Here is a 9,072-nt window from a genome sequence, read left to right on the forward strand (position 1 = left end):
TGCAGTAGGCGTCGGTCTGATTAAACAAGCCTAGCTAAGTAAGCAAAGCAGTTCGATGCTTCGTATTTTTGCACTGGCAGCACCATCAGGTGAGAGCATAGGGACTGTCTTCCCTGCTGCTCCTTTCCAATCCTAGAAATGAGAACAAATCTGGTTTCATTAGTGTTATTTAATTTTATTAACTTAATTCTATTGATTTATTTAATTAGGTTTTTATACCTAATTAATCTGAAGGTGCTGGTGAGGAGTAAAACTAGTTTGGGATGATCATCACACCAGGAGCACCTGCTTTTAGCTGAACTGCTTCCTTTGTTTCAATGTGTTTCCAGCAATGCCAGCTCCAAGCTTTTGGAAACACAAGCCTGTTCCCTTGTGTATCATAAGAGTAGCTAATAGTTTTGTTCCTAGGGTGTAGTTACACAACACAGACAAGGCCATCATTAGTGACTGGGACAAGCACAGCAAACAAATATGTATGTGAAACCCAGCACTTGGTAAATGCTCTGTACTTAAAGCTGGGGGTCTTTGAGGAGCTCTGGGCTGATGGACTGAAAGGAAAATCTGTGGGTCAAATTCTTCATTGCTGTCATTTCATTATGATTCCTCAACACATTTTCTGTGTGTTGAGCTGTTGTTTTAAAAAAAGGGTCAAGTACTGCCCATGTTACCCTTTTGTTTACCAGAGGGACAGATGGATCATTCACTCGTGCATTGCTCAACGTTTGAAACCAAAGACCATGTAATTGGGGCAGGGGATTTTGGGCTTATCTGTACAAATAGTTGAACTGACTTAACTGTAATCAGTTATGGAAAACATTACTTGGAAACACAACTGGAAGCACAGTATTTTGGCTAATAGCAATTATGTCTTAGTTTCAAGTTAATAAACTACCAAGCGAAGTTTTAAATTGATATCACAATTAACTTACCAACTGAAGGGGAAATTGCTCTAAGCCATAACTGTTATAAATGAATTCAACTGTGTCCCCAAAGGACTTTCTGAAGGATTAACTGAATCAGTTTAAAAACTGATTGTAGTTAAACTGGTGGGAACTATTTTGTGTAAACCAGTCCTTGGGGCTGGGAGGTTTCACAGTGAATCAGGTGAAGGGCTGCACGGCAGTGCCTGGGGATAAACATCAGAGATGGTTTGGAGCTTAACACCCAGATCTGCTTTGCAAGGAGAGCTATGTGCATCAGCAGAGCATCATTTCTTTTGCTATTATTGGGAAGATACAAAAATCTTCCTAAAACCAGATCAAAAATGCTTACGACCACGTGACACAAACTGCTGGTACAGTATAGTTAATTCTGTTGCTTCAATTTTCTTAAAAACACATCAATGTGTTCCCTATTTTTCAGCAGGCTCTGGTAGATCAGTTACTGCTTATCTGTACCACCTGGACAGATGCTTCTGGATCTAGCTATCCTATACAGTGTATAAATTCTGTATTGTGTGCACCAGCTCCTTCTGACAGAAATGTGTTTGTGTGAGCATGTCTAATCTGGATCAGACTTGCACAGGGCATGGATTCAGTATTAATGATTTTAAAATCCTAGCCTAAGAAATAGAAGCCAGGGTATGTGTTATACTACTCCACTATCCCCTGGTTGAGATCGTGTAGGTTGTGCCACACACATAATGGCATTGCTTTCTCTGAAAGATAATAGTATTTCAAAGAAAGCTTCGACTCAGCGGTAAGGAAGAGAAAAATATCCTCGATGATCCTGCTGTGTATGGGCAGAAAAGGTAAGCAAATGTTTCAAGACGGGGCAGTGAGAGCACAAATCGCACAATTTGTAGCATCTACCATAGCTCAGGTAGCATTCCCGTAGGCATCCAGGTGCATAGGGTTCAAAACATCATCTTGAATATTGATGGTAATGGGAACAGCTGTTCACTAACTTGTGCAATTGTGAACAGGGTGTCGTTTAATGGGCACAAAACCATCTGTTTGCAAAGAGCAACCCAACCTCCCCCACCAGATGCAAGCTCCTAGGGCAGGCTCCCGCTGAGCCTGGCCTGTGTACCAGACCCAGACTCAGTCTGCCCGCACTCAGCACAGCATGGGAGGACCCAAAATGTGGCTCCATGGGCCTGGCTCCCGCACCCCAGGCTTGTGTTCCACAGCACCGCCTGTACACCCAAAGCTGAGCTCACCATCACCTCAGCTAGCACAAAATGCCGTGAACTCTTTTAGATCATAAGACATCCGCATCATGCCCTGATCAGCACTCTCTGGCACCTTTGAGAGCCCTCTTAGCAGAGAGCTCAGTGATGGATTGGACATAAAGATTAATTTCTCTTGGGTCAGGGAAGAGTGGGAATCTGGGCAGCTCACCCTCATTCTGCCTGTGTTGTGAGGGTTTGGGGGCTTTTGGCCTTTTTGTTGTTGTTGTTGTTCTTTTGGTGGTTGGTTGGGGTTTTTTTGCGGTTAAGCGATCTCCATGAGCAGTATTAACTTCACTACCGTAAGTAAAAGATACCATACTCATAATCACAGTCTGTTGGCCTGGATCTTCTTCCAAAATTAACAGGTGACAGGGTGGGCACCAGTTTCTGAGGAGTTAGTATAGAGGGTGGGAAGCAGTATGATATACTCCCAATTCACCCTCAGTAAATTCAGAGCTGTGTACACATTGCACAGCCAGAGACTGTTTGTTCAAGAAAGGCATCAGGCTCCACTAACCCTCACCACAGAACCAAGCTCATTACGAGCTTGCAAGCCTCCAAGGATAGTCCTTTATCATCTTCTTACTTTAGTTATGAGATCCACAAGAAATACAAAGCAATCCCTGGCTACAGAACACTGGCAGCATCTTGTGTTTTAAGTGGAAATGCCCTGGATTTTTCTCCTATACCACTGCAAAGTTAATAATCTTAAGTGGTATTTATCATTGCATGTAAGAAAGAATTGTAATGACATCCTATTTATATCAAAAAAGGCTCTGTGTATGTGTCACCTCTGTGTTTTGATACAGCTGTCTCTCTCAAATATCCTCTGATAGACATCTCTGCCAATCATTGGGAGGCAGCAGGAGTGAAATCTGCTAGGACGTTTAACGCAATACTGAGTATTTTGGCTTGGCTTGGATTGGTGGCTGCGTAGTGCTCCAAACTGTACTTTGCTAGTCAGGTTTGGGAGAGTTTTTCCTTGCAGAGAAAGGGCTGTGCTACTGTAAAATTCTTACAGTTGTCTATTATCATATCTCATGAGACATATCAGAGACCCACAACTGCACGTGGAGTGCTAGCATTTGCAGTCTGCTTGGACCAGACACAATAAAGAAATACTAAAAATAAGAGGGAGAACTGGGGCAGAAGGACAAGGGTAACAGCGATGAGGGAAACGGTGTGGGGTGCATAGCCACGCAGGTATGTATGCCGCACGAGTCATCTCATGCAGTCCTCTTGGCTAATCTCATTGCTCCCACCATGATTCAGGGGTTAGGAATGAGGATGTAAATGCAGGCAGCCAGCACAGGCCCCTTGTGGCTGGCGAGCAGTTGTGTTTTCGAATCATCAAAGCAGAAATCTGGGGGGAAAGACCTACGCCCTTAGTCCTTTGTCCCAACTTCTAACCCAAAGAGCATAAATGAGGACAGGAGCTGGTTGTCCTCAGCAGATCCCATCAAACTGGGAAAGCAGCAGATGAGAAGAAACAGCTGCACTGATATCCAGGATCCAAAAGATAATTCCCATCACGGAGAGTTTTAGGAAGGCCACACTTTTTTCTTTCCTATTCTGAGAATTTCTCCAAGTGACATCTCTCACGGTATGAAATGTATCCTGGTGGATAAAGATGACAATTTAGTTTTCAGATGCTGTTAATCATTTCATTTTTAAGAATAATGATATTTTATGTTTATGCACAATCTTCCATCTCAGGATGCAAGTGATCTTGCTGTGATACAGGCATTGTACTTAAAATACAATAACCGTCACACACATGGGGAAATGACAGCTAACCCAATGTCACACAAAGTTTCTTCGTTCCAGTTGGGAATAAAATATGAATCTCTTAGTCCTTGATTCCCAAAACAAGATCCTCCTCAGCAAGAAATCTTTTCGTAAGTGTGATATTGACTAACAATCTTTGTACACACTAGTAGCTGTGGTATACATAGTCTTTTTTATAGAGGAGTTTGCCTCAACTGTTGAAGAAGTTATAACTGTATCAGACGCACTTTACTCTGACATCATTTTCATTACTAATCTGCCTTGTCCCAACCTTCATTTCTATCACACCTTGGGGTTTTGAGGTTTTATAGGAAAATATCCTATCTGGCCTGGGAGGAAAAGAAACAAACGAAATCAAACCTCTCCAGTGTGTGTCATCTGAATTATCCTATCCAGTACCCAAGAACGATGGTCACTTTAAAGAAAGGTATCTCTGTCTTTTCCTGAAACTTTTTTTTTTTTTCCAACGGCAGTTAATGCTAAAGCTTTTTATTTTACATCTCTGTGCAACCACTTAAAGCTGTGCAAAGTGAATGTTTTTAAAAAAAAAAAAATCTTTCTGTTTCATCCTGGTAAAAATGACCACACAAGGTGCGGAGGGACACAGGAAATTTTTTTCTTCTTCTCCTAGCTGACTGTGTCTATCAGTGTGGAAGACTGAACACGCTGGCATTCAGCTCTGTCAAAAGCAAAACTCCATGATGTGCTCTGTTTTAGCAAATACTGATGTCCTTTGTTACAAGGCTTTCTGTATGCATCATCAGTCACTTGACATTCTGTGTACCCTAGAAACCTAGAAACAGCAGCATCAATGCGAATTTGTTTATATATTTTAAGGAACTTCATTTATGGTTTGACTTTGGTCACATTACTTCACAAATTAACTTTCAAGTGCCTGACTGAACAAAGAATAGCTGGAGACCAGCCAGCCTGCCCGTGGCCTTACCATTTTTTCTCCTTATTCCCCATTCCAATGACTCAATTCACCCACAACACTGGGACCTCCATGGTACTCATGACCTCCCCGAGGCTTACTAAAATTATTCATAGTTATGATTCACTGACTGCCTGACACCAAGGACTGTGTTCATGATGATGGGTAGCGCTAAGCTGCTTTAGCTGTAGGCTTAATCCAGTAGATGGAGCAGCTGCCTGACACTATGGAAATACCCTGTGTCTTTGTCCTGGGTAGTGTGATCTGGTGGCCTGGGGCACCTGGTAGTTATTAACTGAAATGTGGTCATTATTATTTGCTAGCATCCACAGGCAGGAGAGAAAGCTCTGCTCCACTGCATGCTCTGACGAAGTTTTACTACTTCCTGCTCTTGTGAGCTCCCGTTAAAGTAGCTCCCAGCTTCAGAGTTTGTCATTAGGCTCTTAGAGCTGGCAAGGCAGATGGGGATCTCTGCTACAGATGGTGTAAATCTAATATGTCATCTGACACTGGCTTGACTGATGGAAACTGATCTGAGGTCCAGCCCACTGTGGGGCGTAAGAGAAACAGGCGGTACCTGCTCATGTTCTATAATTATCGGTGACTATCTTTATAGTCAGAGATAGCCTGATGCACATTGTGGAGTTAAGAACCTCATAGCTGTGATACATGGAGATGCCCCTTGCCTTGCATATAAGCTGTTCCACATTGTCCTGTGGGAATGGGAACACAAGGCAAACTTGCCATTCCCAAAGCTTTGTGCGCTGCTGTTATGACATCTCCCCTACTCCACCCTGGATCAGTTTTCTGTCTCATCTATTTCTTTGTTAACGTTTTTAGATGGTGCCCTGTTCTGTTGACTGGGTAAAGTGCTGCTCAATTTATTTCCATCTTGACATTGTGACATGTCCTTTAGAGATAATGACAATTTCCAACAAACCACAGTGTGATAGGCCCTCATCCTAATACCGTTTAAACATGTACTTCTTCAGGAAACCAAAGAAAAGCAGGTAACGATGCCATCTGTATCTTGACTACAAATCTGTGTCTATAAATGCGAAAACTGTAGCTGCCTTGAATGCGGGAGCTATTGCTTGTCATGTCAGTGCTACCCTAGGCAGGTGGACCGCATCCTCACACGGAGCGCAAGGGCGATGCCTTTGCATCCTCTCAAGCTTTGGGCTCATGGAGCCCAAACAGAGCTTGTAGGGCAGTTCAGGTGTTACAAAGGCAACATGCTGCCTTTCTCCACAGGAGCAAACTTGGATTATCCACTAAGGTCTTGCCCACTTGTGCTATTTAAAGCTGTTCCATGGACTTGTAGAGTTCCTGCCAGGGCATTAATACTATGCAGAGAGGCAACTTTTCTTTTCTTTTTTTTTTTTTTGTGACATTTTAGTATCGGTGGAAGCCCCTGGAGTGATCTCTTTCTGTCAGTTTGGCTTATTTCACCAGCAGAACCAAGGCAAGTTCTACCAGCAAAATCTCTGTTGCTGCATCTATTCTAGGAGCACTTGCCAATATGGTTATGTCTCTATCCAACACAAAGGCCGGTTCTCTGCTCAGGGAGGCCATGGGCTAGTTTCCAGTTACAAGTGACTGGTTTACAAGCAGGTAAATCTTCTGGCAAACTCCTGGATCCATTTCTCACTTCTGTTTTCTTGCTGTGAGTCAGGGAATGGTGTGAGTATGATTGATTCTCTGCCCACGGTGGCCTTGCGGGAATTTAGGCCAATGGCATAAATCAGAGCGCTCCCTGGACTGCTTCTGCTCTTGCCAGGCTTGGACTGAGCTTTCCCGTGTACCTGGAGGTGATGTCCATTTGCTCCTGCACTGAGCAGAGCTCTTCTTCGAGAGGGAATCTGGCCCATTGAGATTAATTCTTCGGTTAAAGCCTAGGTGCCTTTGCTTTAATTTTTCTGCTTCTAAGACGTCTTCTCAGTTGCAATATTAAATATCTAAAACCCTCAGGGATTCCTTAGCAATAAATGGTCCAGGATGTAGTCTGAGAGCTGGGAAAGATCTTTACTGACAATATGCAGAGACCATGTTTAGGGCAAGAGGCTGGCGTTTGGTGGAGCCCCAGCTCCTACTTTGCATTCTTGAACATCAGGCTAATTTCTTCTTAAAATACATCCTCCTTTCTCATTTTCTGTGCTGTAGCTGTACCTTGTCTTGACTGGCCGTAATAGAGAATGAGCAGTCTACTTTAAACCCTTATTTTCAAATCTCTTTTTAGCCTTCATATAATATTAATAACATCTTAGAAAAATAAAACCAAAGGCTATGTTCAAATTGGGTGTCTTGCCTTGGTTATGTAGCTTCCTGTTGTTTTAGTAATATTAAAAAAATATTATTTTCATAGTAGATCTAATTTCATGACTTTCTAATTAGCTGCCTTCACAAAGGAAATTTATCCCTTGTGGATAAATCAGTGGTGTTTCTCTCTGATGCTCTAAAAGTTAAGCTTGGATATGGTCTCAGTACAGATAATACTAGAAAAGAGTCTCTGCATTTTTTTTATCAAGTATGTCTAAAATGCAGAGTCCAATCAAATCCAGTGGACCAGCTCCTTGACAGGGATGAAACAGGACTGGCTCCCCCCCAGCTGGAGCCTGCCCTGCCTCTTCACATCTCTACTCACTTCTTCTCTTTTCTGACTGGTGAAGGTTCCAGTTAGTGCCAGCTGTGGTTTGATGCTGTGGGAACTTATCCAGGGAGAACCAAATGGAGACTAAACTGCCATCAGGTGATTACTGATCGCTTTACTGAGCCAATCAACTCCTGCAAAGAAGGCATTCGTGAGATTGCAACCTTACCCAGATGTCAATGTGTCTCTCAATCTTTCTGTGTGGGTTCCCTCTTAATACAGCTTTTCTCTTCGACTTCTGTCAAGGCAAGAAACCTAATGTTTTCCCCACAGCCAAGCTGTAAAAGCATCAGCTGGTTGGAGAATTTTCTTGAGGCAATAACAACAGCAAATGTCTTGTCTCCCCTTCTCCCTGCTGATGCTTACACCATTAAAACTAGCCTCTGCGAGGTCCACGGCGTTTATGCCCAAGAGAAATAGCTAAACCCTTCCCAAGTTGACGAGTCCTGACAAGCTCTATCTGACATTTTATACTGCTGTTTTTCTGACCCTGTGGCAGGGTAAGCAGATACCTAGTGGATGTTCCTGGGAAATGAGCCTGTCAAGCCACAGAGGAGCTGCTGCAGGAAAGTTTGAGAGGGTAGAGCAGATCTGTGCCATTTCCTACCCAGGTTGTGCCCTGGCAGGTGAACTGACTCATGCGAGAGCAGGATGGCTAATTCCTTTGGAATGAGAAACAGGCCTACAGCTTTTCCCCCAGGATGAATGAAAGCTTTGCAGTGTATACACAGATGTTTAGGATGAACTAATTTCCAGCCTAGTTTTATTCTCTCTTTGAAAATCTTGACATGCATCTGCCTGTGCAGTGAATTGTTTTAGTTCACTGGTGAGCAGGCATTTCTGAGGCACTGGTCCTCGCCAGCTGAGATGACCTTTTTTACCCCACCATGTCTTGCCCTTTCCTCTGGGGAGTACGTATCATTTTCATTATGACTTATTTCTTTTTGATATAACAGGAAAAAAAGACAAACCACTTCAACTTAACAGAAAGGGTTTCCAGAGCAGAAATTGCAGCCAGGTTTTTTTTTGGTTTTGTTTTGTACAATCCAAACCGTAACCTCTAACTTTAAAAACACCAGAGCAAGAGTTTGGCTATGGTAACCAGAAAGTGCAGTGGGTTAAATTCTGCAATGATTTAATTCTGGTTCTACTGGCTCTTCTGGAGCTTCCCCATTACGGCAGAATTTCTGATCACCCAGGACTTCTTCCATTCTCAGCAGGGAGTCGAAATGTTTTGCAAAAGTGCAGTGAAAGCTGAGAGCTGGGAAAGAGATCTGTCCTGGTGAGGTTCCTGTCCACGCATCTGAAACCCTCCTCGCCTCTTGGCCGATCCAGTGCACAACCGAAACAGGTTCCTGGGGCAGTTTGGGACTCAACAGCACAGCTAATCTATTCCTCTGCCCAAGGCAGGATTGGCCGCAACTCTGTTGCTCCTGACAGACGTTTGAAGGAGAGTAGGGTTTGGCAAATGCTACCTGTTGCTAAAATACTACCTGTCTTCTAAAATGCTTGGAGATAGATGCACTC

The sequence above is a fragment of the Fulmarus glacialis genome, unplaced genomic scaffold (assembly GCF_000690835.1).
Source record: "Fulmarus glacialis isolate BGI_N327 unplaced genomic scaffold, ASM69083v1 scaffold16390, whole genome shotgun sequence".
Taxonomy (NCBI): domain Eukaryota; kingdom Metazoa; phylum Chordata; class Aves; order Procellariiformes; family Procellariidae; genus Fulmarus; species Fulmarus glacialis.